The sequence below is a fragment of the Ascidia mentula genome, chromosome 2, assembly GCF_947561715.1.
Source record: "Ascidia mentula chromosome 2, kaAscMent1.1, whole genome shotgun sequence".
NCBI lineage: Eukaryota > Metazoa > Chordata > Ascidiacea > Phlebobranchia > Ascidiidae > Ascidia > Ascidia mentula.
This window is the reverse complement of record NC_138567.1, coordinates 19,431,531-19,441,468: the sequence shown is the minus strand read 5'-3', so window position 1 is coordinate 19,441,468 and position 9,938 is coordinate 19,431,531. Positions and strand designations below refer to the sequence as shown.

The 9,938-nt window shown below is 43.8% G+C and overlaps 46 non-coding genes and 8 pseudogenes across 46 annotated transcripts; all 54 read right to left on the bottom strand.

Moving 5' to 3' along the window:
• Nucleotides 1-52: 52 nt before the first annotated feature.
• LOC145892155 (5S ribosomal RNA) lies at nucleotides 53-171 on the bottom strand. Its single transcript, XR_014400910.1, has one exon. It is a non-coding gene; the product is annotated as a 5S ribosomal RNA (ribosomal RNA).
• A 65-nt stretch (nucleotides 172-236) lies between these two features.
• Nucleotides 237-355, bottom strand: LOC145891704 (5S ribosomal RNA). The gene has a single exon (XR_014400480.1). It is a non-coding gene; the product is annotated as a 5S ribosomal RNA (ribosomal RNA).
• A 65-nt stretch (nucleotides 356-420) lies between these two features.
• Nucleotides 421-539, bottom strand: LOC145892635 (5S ribosomal RNA; annotated as a pseudogene).
• Nucleotides 540-604: 65 nt separating this feature from the next.
• LOC145891897 (5S ribosomal RNA) lies at nucleotides 605-723 on the bottom strand. The gene has a single exon (XR_014400667.1). It is a non-coding gene; the product is annotated as a 5S ribosomal RNA (ribosomal RNA).
• Nucleotides 724-788: 65 nt separating this feature from the next.
• LOC145892194 (5S ribosomal RNA) lies at nucleotides 789-907 on the bottom strand. The gene has a single exon (XR_014400947.1). It is a non-coding gene; the product is annotated as a 5S ribosomal RNA (ribosomal RNA).
• Nucleotides 908-972: 65 nt separating this feature from the next.
• On the bottom strand, nucleotides 973-1,081 carry LOC145892675 (5S ribosomal RNA; annotated as a pseudogene).
• Nucleotides 1,082-1,146: 65 nt separating this feature from the next.
• Nucleotides 1,147-1,265, bottom strand: LOC145891702 (5S ribosomal RNA). The gene has a single exon (XR_014400478.1). It is a non-coding gene; the product is annotated as a 5S ribosomal RNA (ribosomal RNA).
• A 65-nt stretch (nucleotides 1,266-1,330) lies between these two features.
• On the bottom strand, nucleotides 1,331-1,449 carry LOC145892634 (5S ribosomal RNA; annotated as a pseudogene).
• Nucleotides 1,450-1,514: 65 nt separating this feature from the next.
• LOC145891896 (5S ribosomal RNA) lies at nucleotides 1,515-1,633 on the bottom strand. Its single transcript, XR_014400666.1, has one exon. It is a non-coding gene; the product is annotated as a 5S ribosomal RNA (ribosomal RNA).
• Nucleotides 1,634-1,698: 65 nt separating this feature from the next.
• LOC145892138 (5S ribosomal RNA) lies at nucleotides 1,699-1,817 on the bottom strand. Its single transcript, XR_014400894.1, has one exon. It is a non-coding gene; the product is annotated as a 5S ribosomal RNA (ribosomal RNA).
• Nucleotides 1,818-1,882: 65 nt separating this feature from the next.
• On the bottom strand, nucleotides 1,883-2,001 carry LOC145892244 (5S ribosomal RNA). The gene has a single exon (XR_014400990.1). It is a non-coding gene; the product is annotated as a 5S ribosomal RNA (ribosomal RNA).
• A 65-nt stretch (nucleotides 2,002-2,066) lies between these two features.
• On the bottom strand, nucleotides 2,067-2,185 carry LOC145891895 (5S ribosomal RNA). The gene has a single exon (XR_014400665.1). It is a non-coding gene; the product is annotated as a 5S ribosomal RNA (ribosomal RNA).
• A 65-nt stretch (nucleotides 2,186-2,250) lies between these two features.
• On the bottom strand, nucleotides 2,251-2,369 carry LOC145891894 (5S ribosomal RNA). The gene has a single exon (XR_014400664.1). It is a non-coding gene; the product is annotated as a 5S ribosomal RNA (ribosomal RNA).
• Nucleotides 2,370-2,434: 65 nt separating this feature from the next.
• Nucleotides 2,435-2,553, bottom strand: LOC145891597 (5S ribosomal RNA). The gene has a single exon (XR_014400379.1). It is a non-coding gene; the product is annotated as a 5S ribosomal RNA (ribosomal RNA).
• Nucleotides 2,554-2,618: 65 nt separating this feature from the next.
• LOC145891243 (5S ribosomal RNA) lies at nucleotides 2,619-2,737 on the bottom strand. Its single transcript, XR_014400048.1, has one exon. It is a non-coding gene; the product is annotated as a 5S ribosomal RNA (ribosomal RNA).
• A 65-nt stretch (nucleotides 2,738-2,802) lies between these two features.
• On the bottom strand, nucleotides 2,803-2,921 carry LOC145891529 (5S ribosomal RNA). The gene has a single exon (XR_014400315.1). It is a non-coding gene; the product is annotated as a 5S ribosomal RNA (ribosomal RNA).
• Nucleotides 2,922-2,986: 65 nt separating this feature from the next.
• LOC145892866 (5S ribosomal RNA) lies at nucleotides 2,987-3,105 on the bottom strand. Its single transcript, XR_014401255.1, has one exon. It is a non-coding gene; the product is annotated as a 5S ribosomal RNA (ribosomal RNA).
• Nucleotides 3,106-3,170: 65 nt separating this feature from the next.
• On the bottom strand, nucleotides 3,171-3,289 carry LOC145892373 (5S ribosomal RNA). Its single transcript, XR_014401108.1, has one exon. It is a non-coding gene; the product is annotated as a 5S ribosomal RNA (ribosomal RNA).
• Nucleotides 3,290-3,354: 65 nt separating this feature from the next.
• Nucleotides 3,355-3,473, bottom strand: LOC145891893 (5S ribosomal RNA). The gene has a single exon (XR_014400663.1). It is a non-coding gene; the product is annotated as a 5S ribosomal RNA (ribosomal RNA).
• A 65-nt stretch (nucleotides 3,474-3,538) lies between these two features.
• Nucleotides 3,539-3,657, bottom strand: LOC145891701 (5S ribosomal RNA). The gene has a single exon (XR_014400477.1). It is a non-coding gene; the product is annotated as a 5S ribosomal RNA (ribosomal RNA).
• Nucleotides 3,658-3,722: 65 nt separating this feature from the next.
• Nucleotides 3,723-3,841, bottom strand: LOC145891800 (5S ribosomal RNA). Its single transcript, XR_014400573.1, has one exon. It is a non-coding gene; the product is annotated as a 5S ribosomal RNA (ribosomal RNA).
• A 65-nt stretch (nucleotides 3,842-3,906) lies between these two features.
• On the bottom strand, nucleotides 3,907-4,025 carry LOC145891892 (5S ribosomal RNA). Its single transcript, XR_014400662.1, has one exon. It is a non-coding gene; the product is annotated as a 5S ribosomal RNA (ribosomal RNA).
• Nucleotides 4,026-4,090: 65 nt separating this feature from the next.
• On the bottom strand, nucleotides 4,091-4,209 carry LOC145892114 (5S ribosomal RNA). The gene has a single exon (XR_014400872.1). It is a non-coding gene; the product is annotated as a 5S ribosomal RNA (ribosomal RNA).
• A 65-nt stretch (nucleotides 4,210-4,274) lies between these two features.
• Nucleotides 4,275-4,393, bottom strand: LOC145892599 (5S ribosomal RNA; annotated as a pseudogene).
• A 65-nt stretch (nucleotides 4,394-4,458) lies between these two features.
• Nucleotides 4,459-4,577, bottom strand: LOC145892488 (5S ribosomal RNA; annotated as a pseudogene).
• A 65-nt stretch (nucleotides 4,578-4,642) lies between these two features.
• Nucleotides 4,643-4,761, bottom strand: LOC145892848 (5S ribosomal RNA). The gene has a single exon (XR_014401238.1). It is a non-coding gene; the product is annotated as a 5S ribosomal RNA (ribosomal RNA).
• Nucleotides 4,762-4,826: 65 nt separating this feature from the next.
• On the bottom strand, nucleotides 4,827-4,945 carry LOC145892033 (5S ribosomal RNA). Its single transcript, XR_014400796.1, has one exon. It is a non-coding gene; the product is annotated as a 5S ribosomal RNA (ribosomal RNA).
• A 65-nt stretch (nucleotides 4,946-5,010) lies between these two features.
• Nucleotides 5,011-5,129, bottom strand: LOC145891891 (5S ribosomal RNA). Its single transcript, XR_014400661.1, has one exon. It is a non-coding gene; the product is annotated as a 5S ribosomal RNA (ribosomal RNA).
• Nucleotides 5,130-5,194: 65 nt separating this feature from the next.
• Nucleotides 5,195-5,313, bottom strand: LOC145892248 (5S ribosomal RNA). The gene has a single exon (XR_014400994.1). It is a non-coding gene; the product is annotated as a 5S ribosomal RNA (ribosomal RNA).
• Nucleotides 5,314-5,378: 65 nt separating this feature from the next.
• On the bottom strand, nucleotides 5,379-5,497 carry LOC145891300 (5S ribosomal RNA). The gene has a single exon (XR_014400100.1). It is a non-coding gene; the product is annotated as a 5S ribosomal RNA (ribosomal RNA).
• Nucleotides 5,498-5,562: 65 nt separating this feature from the next.
• LOC145891890 (5S ribosomal RNA) lies at nucleotides 5,563-5,681 on the bottom strand. The gene has a single exon (XR_014400660.1). It is a non-coding gene; the product is annotated as a 5S ribosomal RNA (ribosomal RNA).
• A 65-nt stretch (nucleotides 5,682-5,746) lies between these two features.
• On the bottom strand, nucleotides 5,747-5,865 carry LOC145892113 (5S ribosomal RNA). Its single transcript, XR_014400871.1, has one exon. It is a non-coding gene; the product is annotated as a 5S ribosomal RNA (ribosomal RNA).
• A 65-nt stretch (nucleotides 5,866-5,930) lies between these two features.
• On the bottom strand, nucleotides 5,931-6,049 carry LOC145892598 (5S ribosomal RNA; annotated as a pseudogene).
• Nucleotides 6,050-6,114: 65 nt separating this feature from the next.
• LOC145891499 (5S ribosomal RNA) lies at nucleotides 6,115-6,233 on the bottom strand. The gene has a single exon (XR_014400287.1). It is a non-coding gene; the product is annotated as a 5S ribosomal RNA (ribosomal RNA).
• Nucleotides 6,234-6,298: 65 nt separating this feature from the next.
• LOC145892372 (5S ribosomal RNA) lies at nucleotides 6,299-6,417 on the bottom strand. The gene has a single exon (XR_014401107.1). It is a non-coding gene; the product is annotated as a 5S ribosomal RNA (ribosomal RNA).
• A 64-nt stretch (nucleotides 6,418-6,481) lies between these two features.
• Nucleotides 6,482-6,600, bottom strand: LOC145892243 (5S ribosomal RNA). Its single transcript, XR_014400989.1, has one exon. It is a non-coding gene; the product is annotated as a 5S ribosomal RNA (ribosomal RNA).
• Nucleotides 6,601-6,665: 65 nt separating this feature from the next.
• On the bottom strand, nucleotides 6,666-6,784 carry LOC145892370 (5S ribosomal RNA). The gene has a single exon (XR_014401105.1). It is a non-coding gene; the product is annotated as a 5S ribosomal RNA (ribosomal RNA).
• Nucleotides 6,785-6,849: 65 nt separating this feature from the next.
• LOC145891889 (5S ribosomal RNA) lies at nucleotides 6,850-6,968 on the bottom strand. The gene has a single exon (XR_014400659.1). It is a non-coding gene; the product is annotated as a 5S ribosomal RNA (ribosomal RNA).
• Nucleotides 6,969-7,033: 65 nt separating this feature from the next.
• On the bottom strand, nucleotides 7,034-7,152 carry LOC145892112 (5S ribosomal RNA). The gene has a single exon (XR_014400870.1). It is a non-coding gene; the product is annotated as a 5S ribosomal RNA (ribosomal RNA).
• A 65-nt stretch (nucleotides 7,153-7,217) lies between these two features.
• On the bottom strand, nucleotides 7,218-7,336 carry LOC145892597 (5S ribosomal RNA; annotated as a pseudogene).
• A 65-nt stretch (nucleotides 7,337-7,401) lies between these two features.
• LOC145891498 (5S ribosomal RNA) lies at nucleotides 7,402-7,520 on the bottom strand. Its single transcript, XR_014400286.1, has one exon. It is a non-coding gene; the product is annotated as a 5S ribosomal RNA (ribosomal RNA).
• A 65-nt stretch (nucleotides 7,521-7,585) lies between these two features.
• Nucleotides 7,586-7,704, bottom strand: LOC145892369 (5S ribosomal RNA). Its single transcript, XR_014401104.1, has one exon. It is a non-coding gene; the product is annotated as a 5S ribosomal RNA (ribosomal RNA).
• A 64-nt stretch (nucleotides 7,705-7,768) lies between these two features.
• LOC145892241 (5S ribosomal RNA) lies at nucleotides 7,769-7,887 on the bottom strand. The gene has a single exon (XR_014400987.1). It is a non-coding gene; the product is annotated as a 5S ribosomal RNA (ribosomal RNA).
• Nucleotides 7,888-7,952: 65 nt separating this feature from the next.
• LOC145892368 (5S ribosomal RNA) lies at nucleotides 7,953-8,071 on the bottom strand. The gene has a single exon (XR_014401103.1). It is a non-coding gene; the product is annotated as a 5S ribosomal RNA (ribosomal RNA).
• Nucleotides 8,072-8,136: 65 nt separating this feature from the next.
• LOC145891888 (5S ribosomal RNA) lies at nucleotides 8,137-8,255 on the bottom strand. The gene has a single exon (XR_014400658.1). It is a non-coding gene; the product is annotated as a 5S ribosomal RNA (ribosomal RNA).
• A 65-nt stretch (nucleotides 8,256-8,320) lies between these two features.
• LOC145892367 (5S ribosomal RNA) lies at nucleotides 8,321-8,439 on the bottom strand. The gene has a single exon (XR_014401102.1). It is a non-coding gene; the product is annotated as a 5S ribosomal RNA (ribosomal RNA).
• Nucleotides 8,440-8,504: 65 nt separating this feature from the next.
• Nucleotides 8,505-8,623, bottom strand: LOC145892082 (5S ribosomal RNA). Its single transcript, XR_014400841.1, has one exon. It is a non-coding gene; the product is annotated as a 5S ribosomal RNA (ribosomal RNA).
• Nucleotides 8,624-8,688: 65 nt separating this feature from the next.
• On the bottom strand, nucleotides 8,689-8,807 carry LOC145891700 (5S ribosomal RNA). Its single transcript, XR_014400476.1, has one exon. It is a non-coding gene; the product is annotated as a 5S ribosomal RNA (ribosomal RNA).
• Nucleotides 8,808-8,872: 65 nt separating this feature from the next.
• LOC145891299 (5S ribosomal RNA) lies at nucleotides 8,873-8,991 on the bottom strand. The gene has a single exon (XR_014400099.1). It is a non-coding gene; the product is annotated as a 5S ribosomal RNA (ribosomal RNA).
• Nucleotides 8,992-9,056: 65 nt separating this feature from the next.
• LOC145891699 (5S ribosomal RNA) lies at nucleotides 9,057-9,175 on the bottom strand. Its single transcript, XR_014400475.1, has one exon. It is a non-coding gene; the product is annotated as a 5S ribosomal RNA (ribosomal RNA).
• A 65-nt stretch (nucleotides 9,176-9,240) lies between these two features.
• On the bottom strand, nucleotides 9,241-9,359 carry LOC145891298 (5S ribosomal RNA). The gene has a single exon (XR_014400098.1). It is a non-coding gene; the product is annotated as a 5S ribosomal RNA (ribosomal RNA).
• A 65-nt stretch (nucleotides 9,360-9,424) lies between these two features.
• Nucleotides 9,425-9,543, bottom strand: LOC145891584 (5S ribosomal RNA). Its single transcript, XR_014400368.1, has one exon. It is a non-coding gene; the product is annotated as a 5S ribosomal RNA (ribosomal RNA).
• A 65-nt stretch (nucleotides 9,544-9,608) lies between these two features.
• On the bottom strand, nucleotides 9,609-9,727 carry LOC145892110 (5S ribosomal RNA). The gene has a single exon (XR_014400868.1). It is a non-coding gene; the product is annotated as a 5S ribosomal RNA (ribosomal RNA).
• Nucleotides 9,728-9,792: 65 nt separating this feature from the next.
• On the bottom strand, nucleotides 9,793-9,911 carry LOC145892596 (5S ribosomal RNA; annotated as a pseudogene).
• Nucleotides 9,912-9,938: the final 27 nt, after the last annotated feature.

The window sequence follows — 9,938 nt, the reverse complement described above, 5'->3', positions numbered from 1 at the left end:
TTATGACGATCTTTATGCGCAATTCAAAGCATACTTTGTATAAATAGAAAAATGACAACAACACTTGGTATTCCTAGGATGTCACCCATCCAAGTACCAACCAAGCCCGAGGTTGCTTAACTGCCGAGATCGAACGAGATCGGGTGCTTTCAACCTGGTATGGCCGTAGACGTTTGTTAGTCTGTTTTGACGACATTTATGGGCAATTCAAAGCATACTTTGTGCAAACAGTAAAATGACTACAACACTTGGTATTCCTAGGCGGTCACCAATCCAAGTACTTACCAAGCCCGAGGTTGCTTAACTGCCGAGATCGAACGAGATCGGGTGCTTTCAACCTGGTATGGCCGTAGACGTTTGTTAGCCTGTTTTGACGACATTTATGGGCAATTTAAAGCATACTTTGTGCAAATAGTAAAATGAATACAACACTTCGTATTCCTAGGCGGTCACCCATCCAAGTACTAACCAAGCCCGAGGTTGCTTAACTGCCGAGATCGAACGAGATCGGGTGCTTTCAACCTTTTATGGCCATAGACGTTTGTTAGTCTGTTTTGACGATCTTTATGCGCAATTCAAAGCATACTTTGTATAAATAGAAAAATGACTACAACACTTGGTATTCCTAGGATGTCACCCATCCAAGTACCAACCAAGCCCGAGGTTGCTTAACTGCCGAGATCGAACGAGATCGGGTGCTTTCAACCTGGTATGGCCGTAGACGTTTGTTAGTCTGTTATGACGATCTTTATGCGCAATTCAAAGCATACTTTGTATAAATAGAAAAATGACTACAACACTTGGTATTCCTAGGATGTCACCCATCCAAGTACTTACCAAGCCCGAGGTTGCTTAACTGCCGAGATCGAACGAGATCGTGTGCTTTCAACCAGGTATGGCCGTAGACGTTTGTTAGTCTGTTATGACGATCTTTATGCGCAATTCAAAGCATACTTTGTATAAATAGAAAAATGACTACAACACTTGGTATTCCTAGGATGTCACCCATCCAAGTACCAACCAAGCCCGAGGTTGCTTAACTGCCGAGATCGGGTGCTTTCAACCTGGTATGGCCGTAGACGTTTGTTAGTCTGTTTTGACGACATTTATGGGCAATTCAAAGCATACTTTGTGCAAACAGTAAAATGACTACAACACTTGGTATTCCTAGGCGGTCACCAATCCAAGTACTTACCAAGCCCGAGGTTGCTTAACTGCCGAGATCGAACGAGATCGGGTGCTTTCAACCTGGTATGGCCGTAGACGTTTGTTAGCCTGTTTTGACGACATTTATGGGCAATTTAAAGCATACTTTGTGCAAATAGTAAAATGAATACAACACTTCGTATTCCTAGGCGGTCACCCATCCAAGTACTAACCAAGCCCGAGGTTGCTTAACTGCCGAGATCGAACGAGATCGGGTGCTTTCAACCTTTTATGGCCATAGACGTTTGTTAGTCTGTTTTGACGATCTTTATGCGCAATTCAAAGCATACTTTGTATAAATAGAAAAATGACTACAACACTTGGTATTCCTAGGATGTCACCCATCCAAGTACCAACCAAGCCCGAGGTTGCTTAACTGCCGAGATCGAACGAGATCGGGTGCTTTCAACCTGGTATGGCCGTAGACGTTTGTTAGTCTGTTATGACGATCTTTATGCGCAATTCAAAGCATACTTTGTATAAATAGAAAAATGACTACAACACTTGGTATTCCTAGGATGTCACCCATCCAAGTACTTACCAAGCCCGAGGTTGCTTAACTGCCGAGATCGAACGAGATCGTGTGCTTTCAACCTGGTATGGCCGTAGACGTTTGTTAGTCTGTTATGACGATCTTTATGCGCAATTCAAAGCATACTTTGTATAAATAGAAAAATGACTACAACACTTGGTATTCCTAGGATGTCACCCATCCAAGTACCAACCAAGCCCGAGGTTGCTTAACTGCCGAGATCGAACGAGATCGTGTGCTTTCAACCTGGTATGGCCGTAGACGTTTGTTAGTCTGTTATGACGATCTTTATGCGCAATTCAAAGCATACTTTGTATTAATAGAAAAATGACTACAACACTTGGTATTCCTAGGATGTCACCCATCCAAGTACCAACCAAGCCCGAGGTTGCTTAACTGCCGAGATCGAACGAGATCGGGTGCTTTCAACCTGGTATGGCCGTAGACGTTTGTTAGTCTGTTATGACGATCTTTATGCGCAATTCAAAGCATACTTTGTATAAATAGAAAAATGACTACAACACTTGGTATTCCTAGGATGTCACCCATCCAAGTACCAACCAAGCCCGAGGTTGCTTAACTGCCGAGATCGAACGAGATCGGGTGCTTTCAACCTGGTATGGCCGTAGACGTTTGTTAGACTGTTTTGACGACATTTATGCGCAATTCAAAGCATACTTTGGGTAAACAGAAAAATGACTACAACACTTGGTATTCCTAGGCGGTCACCCATCCAAGTACTAACCAAGCCCGAGGTTGCTTAACTGCCGAGATCGAACGAGATCGGGTGCTTTCAACCTGGTATGGCCGTAGACGTTTGTTAGACTGTTTTGACGACATTTATGCGCAATTCAAAGCATACTTTGGGTAAACAGAAAAATGACTACAACACTTGGTATTCCTAGGCGGTCACCCATCCAAGTACTAACCAAGCCCGAGGTTGCTTAACTGCCGAGATCGAACAAGATCGGGTGCTTTCAACCTGGTATGGCCGTAGACATTTGTTAGTCTGTTTTGACGACATTTATGGGCAATTCAAAGCATACTTTGGGTAAATAGAAAAATGACTACAACACTTGGTATTCCTAGGAGGTCACCCATCCAAGTACTAACCAAGCCCGAGGTTGCTAAACATCCGAGATCGAACGAGATCGGGTGCTTTCAACCTGGTATGGCCGTAGACGATTGTTAGTCTGTTATGACGATCTTTATGCGCAATTCAAAGCATACTTTGTGGAAATAGAAAATTGTCTACAACACTTGGTATTCCTAGGCGGTCACCCATCCAAGTACTAACCAAGCCCGAGGTTGCTTAACTGCCGAGATCGAACGAGATCGGGTGCTTTCAACCTGGTATGGCCGTAGACGTTTGTTAGTCTGTTTTGACGACATATATGGGCAATTCAAAGCATACTTTGGGTAAATAGAAAAATGACTACAACACTTGGTATACCAAAGAGGACACCCATCCAAATACTAACCAAGCCCGAGGTTGCTTAACTGCCGAGATCGAACGAGATCGTGTGCTTTCAACCTGGTATGGCCGTAGACGTTTGTTAGTCTGTTATGACGATCTTTATGCGCAATTCAAAGCATACTTTGTATAAATAGAAAAATGACTACAACACTTGGTATTCCTAGGATGTCACCCATCCAAGTACCAACCAAGCCCGAGGTTGCTTAACTGCCGAGATCGAACGAGATCGGGTGCTTTCAACCTGGTATGGCCGTAGACGTTTGTTAGTCTGTTTTGACGACATTTATGGGCAATTCAAAGCATACTTTGTGCAAACAGTAAAATGACTACAACACTTGGTATTCCTAGGCGGTCACCAATCCAAGTACTTACCAAGCCCGAGGTTGCTTAACTGCCGAGATCGAACGAGATCGGGTGCTTTCAACCTGGTATGGCCGTAGACGTTTGTTAGACTGTTTTGACGACATTTATGCGCAATTCAAAGCATACTTTGGGTAAACAGAAAAATGACTATAACACTTGGTATTCCTAGGCGGTCACCCATCCAAGTACTAACCAAGCCCGAGGTTGCTTAACTGCCGAGATCGAACGAGATCGTGTGCTTTCAACCTGGTATGGCCGTAGACGTTTGTTAGTCTGTTATGACGATCTTTATGCGCAATTCAAAGCATACTTTGTATAAATAGAAAAATGACTACAACACTTGGTATTCCTAGGATGTCACCCATCCAAGTACCAACCAAGCCCGAGGTTGCTTAACTGCCGAGATCGAACGAGATCGGGTGCTTTCAACCTGGTATGGCCGTAGACGTTTGTTAGTCTGTTTTGACGACATTTATGGGTAATTCAAAGCATACTTTGTGCAAACAGTAAAATGACTACAACACTTGGTATTCCTAGGCGGTCACCAATCCAAGTACTTACCAAGCCCGAGGTTGCTTAACTGCCGAGATCGAACGAGATCGGGTGCTTTCAACCTGGTATGGTCTTAGACGTTTGTTAGTCTGTTTTGACGACATTTATGGGCAATTCAAAGCATACTTTGTGCAAATAGTAAAATGAATACAACACTTGGTATTCCTAGGATGTCACCCATCCAAGTACCAACCAAGCCCGAGGTTACTTAACTGCCGAGATCGAACGAGATCGTGTGCTTTCAACCTGGTATGGCCGTAGACGTTTGTTAGTCTGTTTTGACGACATTTATGGGCAATTCAAAGCATACTTTGTGCAAATAGTAAAATGAATACAACACTTGGTATTCCTAGGCGGTCACCCATCCAAGTACTAACCAAGCCCGAGGTTGCTTAACTGCCGAGATCGAACGAGATCGGGTGCTTTCAACATGGTGTGGCCTTAGACGTTTGTTAATCTGTTTTGACGACATTTATGGGCAATTCAAAGTATACTTTGTGCAAATAGAAAAATGACTACAACACTTGGTATTCCCAGGCGGTCACCCATCCAAGTACTAACCAAGCCCGAGGTTGCTTAACTGCCGAGATCGAACGAGATCGGGTGCTTTCAACCTGGTATGGCCGTAGACGTTTGTTAGTCTGTTTTGACGACATTTATGGGCAATTCAAAGCATACTTTGTGCAAATAGTAAAATGAATACAACACTTGGTATTCCTAGGCGGTCACCCATCCAAGTACTAACCAAGCCCGAGGTTACTTAACTGCCGAGATCGAACGAGATCGTGTGCTTTCAACCTGGTATGGCCGTAGACGATTGTTAGTCTGTTATGACGATCTTTATGCGCAATTCAAAGCATACTTTGTGGAAATAGAAAAATGACTACAACACTTGGTATTCCTAGGATGTCACCCATCCAAGTACCAACCAAGCCCGAGGTTGCTTAACTGCCGAGATCGAACGAGATCGGGTGCTTTCAACCTGGTATGGCCGTAGACGTTTGTTAGTCTGTTTTGACGACATTTATGGGCAATTCAAAGCATACTTTGTGCAAACAGTAAAATGACTACAACACTTGGTATTCCTAGGCGTTCACCAATCCAAGTACTTACCAAGCCCGAGGTTGCTTAACTGCCGAGATCGAACGAGATCGGGTGCTTTCAACCTGGTATGGCCGTAGACGTTTGTTAGACTGTTTTGACGACATTTATGCGCAATTCAAAGCATACTTTGGGTAAACAGAAAAATGACTACAACACTTGGTATTCCTAGGCGGTCACCCATCCAAGTACTAACCAAGCCCGAGGTTGCTTAACTGCCGAGATCGAACGAGATCGTGTGCTTTCAACCTGGTATGGCCGTAGACGTTTGTTAGTCTGTTATGACGATCTTTATGCGCAATTCAAAGCATACTTTGTATAAATAGAAAAATGACTACAACACTTGGTATTCCTAGGATGTCACCCATCCAAGTACCAACCAAGCCCGAGGTTGCTTAACTGCCGAGATCGAACGAGATCGGGTGCTTTCAACCTGGTATGGCCGTAGACGTTTGTTAGTCTGTTTTGACGACATTTATGGGTAATTCAAAGCATACTTTGTGCAAACAGTAAAATGACTACAACACTTGGTATTCCTAGGCGGTCACCAATCCAAGTACTTACCAAGCCCGAGGTTGCTTAACTGCCGAGATCGAACGAGATCGGGTGCTTTCAACCTGGTATGGTCTTAGACGTTTGTTAGTCTGTTTTGACGACATTTATGGGCAATTCAAAGCATACTTTGTGCAAATAGTAAAATGAATACAACACTTGGTATTCCTAGGATGTCACCCATCCAAGTACCAACCAAGCCCGAGGTTACTTAACTGCCGAGATCGAACGAGATCGTGTGCTTTCAACCTGGTATGGCCGTAGACGTTTGTTAGTCTGTTTTGACGACATTTATGGGCAATTCAAAGCATACTTTGTGCAAATAGTAAAATGAATACAACACTTGGTATTCCTAGGCGGTCACCCATCCAAGTACCAACCAAGCCCGAGGTTGCTTAACTGCCGAGATCGAACGAGATCGGGTGCTTTCAACCTGGTATGGCCGTAGACGTTTGTTAGTCTGTTTTGACGACATATATGGGCAATTCAAAGCATACTTTGGGTAAATAGAAAAATGACTACAACACTTGGTATACCAAAGAGGACACCCATCCAAATACTAACCAAGCCCGAGGTTGCTTAACTGCCGAGATCGAACGAGATCGTGTGCTTTCAACCTGGTATGGCCGTAGACGTTTGTTAGTCTGTTATGACGATCTTTATGCGCAATTCAAAGCATACTTTGTATAATAGAAAAATGACTACAACACTTGGTATTCCTAGGATGTCACCCATCCAAGTACCAACCAAGCCCGAGGTTGCTTAACTGCCGAGATCGAACGAGATCGTGTGCTTTCAACCTGGTATGGCCGTAGACGTTTGTTAGTCTGTTTTGACGACATATATGGGCAATTCAAAGCATACTTTGGGTAAATAGAAAAATGACTACAACACTTGGTATACCAAAGAGGACACCCATCCAAATACTAACCAAGCCCGAGGTTGCTTAACTGCCGAGATCGAACGAGATCGTGTGCTTTCAACCTGGTATGGCCGTAGACGTTTGTTAGTCTGTTATGACGATCTTTATGCGCAATTCAAAGCATACTTTGTATAAATAGAAAAATGACTACAACACTTGGTATTCCTAGGATGTCACCCATCCAAGTACCAACCAAGCCCGAGGTTGCTTAACTGCCGAGATCGAACGAGATCGGGTGCTTTCAACCTGGTATGGCCGTAGACGTTTGTTAGTCTGTTTTGACGACATTTATGGGTAATTCAAAGCATACTTTGTGCAAACAGTAAAATGACTACAACACTTGGTATTCCTAGGCGGTCACCAATCCAAGTACTTACCAAGCCCGAGGTTGCTTAACTGCCGAGATCGAACGAGATCGGGTGCTTTCAACCTGGTATGGTCTTAGACGTTTGTTAGTCTGTTTTGACGACATTTATGGGCAATTCAAAGCATACTTTGTGCAAATAGTAAAATGAATACAACACTTGGTATTCCTAGGATGTCACCCATCCAAGTACCAACCAAGCCCGAGGTTACTTAACTGCCGAGATCGAACGAGATCGTGTGCTTTCAACCTGGTATGGCCGTAGACGTTTGTTAGTCTGTTTTGACGACATTTATGGGCAATTCAAAGCATACTTTGTGCAAATAGTAAAATGAATACAACACTTGGTATTCCTAGGCGGTCACCCATCCAAGTACCAACCAAGCCCGAGGTTGCTTAACTGCCGAGATCGAACGAGATCGGGTGCTTTCAACCTGGTATGGCCGTAGACGTTTGTTAGTCTGTTTTGACGACATATATGGGCAATTCAAAGCATACTTTGGGTAAATAGAAAAATGACTACAACACTTGGTATACCAAAGAGGACACCCATCCAAATACTAACCAAGCCCGAGGTTGCTTAACTGCCGAGATCGAACGAGATCGTGTGCTTTCAACCTGGTATGGCCGTAGACGTTTGTTAGTCTGTTATGACGATCTTTATGCGCAATTCAAAGCATACTTTGTATAATAGAAAAATGACTACAACACTTGGTATTCCTAGGATGTCACCCATCCAAGTACCAACCAAGCCCGAGGTTGCTTAACTGCCGAGATCGAACGAGATCGTGTGCTTTCAACCTGGTATGGCCGTAGACGTTTGTTAGTCTGTTTTGACGACATATATGGGCAATTCAAAGCATACTTTGGGTAAATAGAAAAATGACTACAACACTTGGTATACCAAAGAGGACACCCATCCAAATACTAACCAAGCCCGAGGTTGCTTAACTGCCGAGATCGAACGAGATCGTGTGCTTTCAACCTGGTATGGCCGTAGACGTTTGTTAGTCTGTTATGACGATCTTTATGCGCAATTCAAAGCATACTTTGTATAAATAGAAAAATGACTACAACACTTGGTATTCCTAGGATGTCACCCATCCAAGTACCAACCAAGCCCGAGGTTGCTTAACTGCCGAGATCGAACGAGATCGGGTGCTTTCAACCTGGTATGGCCGTAGACGTTTGTTAGTCTGTTTTGACGACATTTATGGGCAATTCAAAGCATACTTTGGGTAAAAAGAAAAATGACTACAACACTTGGTATACCAAAGAGGACACCCATCCAAATACTAACCAAGCCCGAGGTTGCTTAACTGCCGAGATCGAACGAGATCGTGTGCTTTCAACCTGGTATGGCCGTAGACGTTTGTTAGTCTGTTATGACGATCTTTATGCGCAATTCAAAGCATACATTGTATAAATAGAAAAATGACTACAACACTTGGTATTCCTAGGATGTCACCCATCCAAGTACCAACCAAGCCCGAGGTTGCTTAACTGCCGAGATCGAACGAGATCGAGTGCTTTCAACCTGGTATGGCCGTAGACGTTTGTTAGTCTGTTTTGACGACATTTATGGGCAATTCAAAGCATACTTTGTGCAAACAGTAAAATGACTACAACACTTGGTATTCCTAGGCGGTCACCAATCCAAGTACTTACCAAGCCCGAGGTTGCTTAACTGCCGAGATCGAACGAGATCGGGTGCTTTCAACCTGGTATGGCCGTAGACGTTTGTTAGACTGTTTTGACGACATTTATGCGCAATTCAAAGCATACTTTGGGTAAACAGAAAAATGACTACAACACTTGGTATTCCTAGGCGGTCACCCATCCAAGTACTAACCAAGCCCGAGGTTGCTTAACTGCCGAGATCGAACGAGATCGTGTGCTTTCAACCTGGTATGGCCGTAGACGTTTGTTAGTCTGTTTTGACGACATTTATGGGCAATTCAAAGCATACTTTGTGCAAACAGTAAAATGACTACAACACTTGGTATTCCTAGGCGGTCACCAATCCAAGTACTTACCAAGCCCGAGGTTGCTTAACTGCCGAGATCGAACGAGATCGGGTGCTTTCAACCTGGTATGGCCGTAGACGTTTGTTAGACTGTTTTGACGACATTTATGCGCAATTCAAAGCATACTTTGGGTAAACAGAAAAATGACTACAACACTTGGTATTCCTAGGCGGTCACCCATCCAAGTACTAACCAAGCCCGAGGTTGCTTAACTGCCGAGATCGAACGAGATCGTGTGCTTTCAACCTGGTATGGCCGTAGACGTTTGTTAGACTGTTTTGACGACATTTATGCGCAATTCAAAGCATACTTTGGGTAAACAGAAAAATGACTACAACACTTGGTATTCCTAGGCGGTCACCCATCCAAGTACTAACCAAGCCCGAGGTTGCTTAACTGCCGAGATCGAACGAGATCGGGTGCTTTCAACCTGGTATGGCCGTAGACGTTTGTTAGTCTGTTTTGACGACATTTATGGGTAATTCAAAGCATACTTTGTGCAAACAGTAAAATGACTACAACACTTGGTATTCCTAGGCGGTCACCAATCCAAGTACTTACCAAGCCCGAGGTTGCTTAACTGCCGAGATCGAACGAGATCGGGTGCTTTCAACCTGGTATGGTCTTAGACGTTTGTTAGTCTGTTTTGACGACATTTATGGGCAATTCAAAGCATACTTTGTGCAAATAGTAAAATGAATACAACACTTGGTATTCCTAGGATGTCACCCATCCAAGTACCAACCAAGCCCGAGGTTACTTAACTGCCGAGATCGAACGAGATCGTGTGCTTTCAACCTGGTATGGCCGTAGACGTTTGTTAGTCTGTTTTGACGACATTT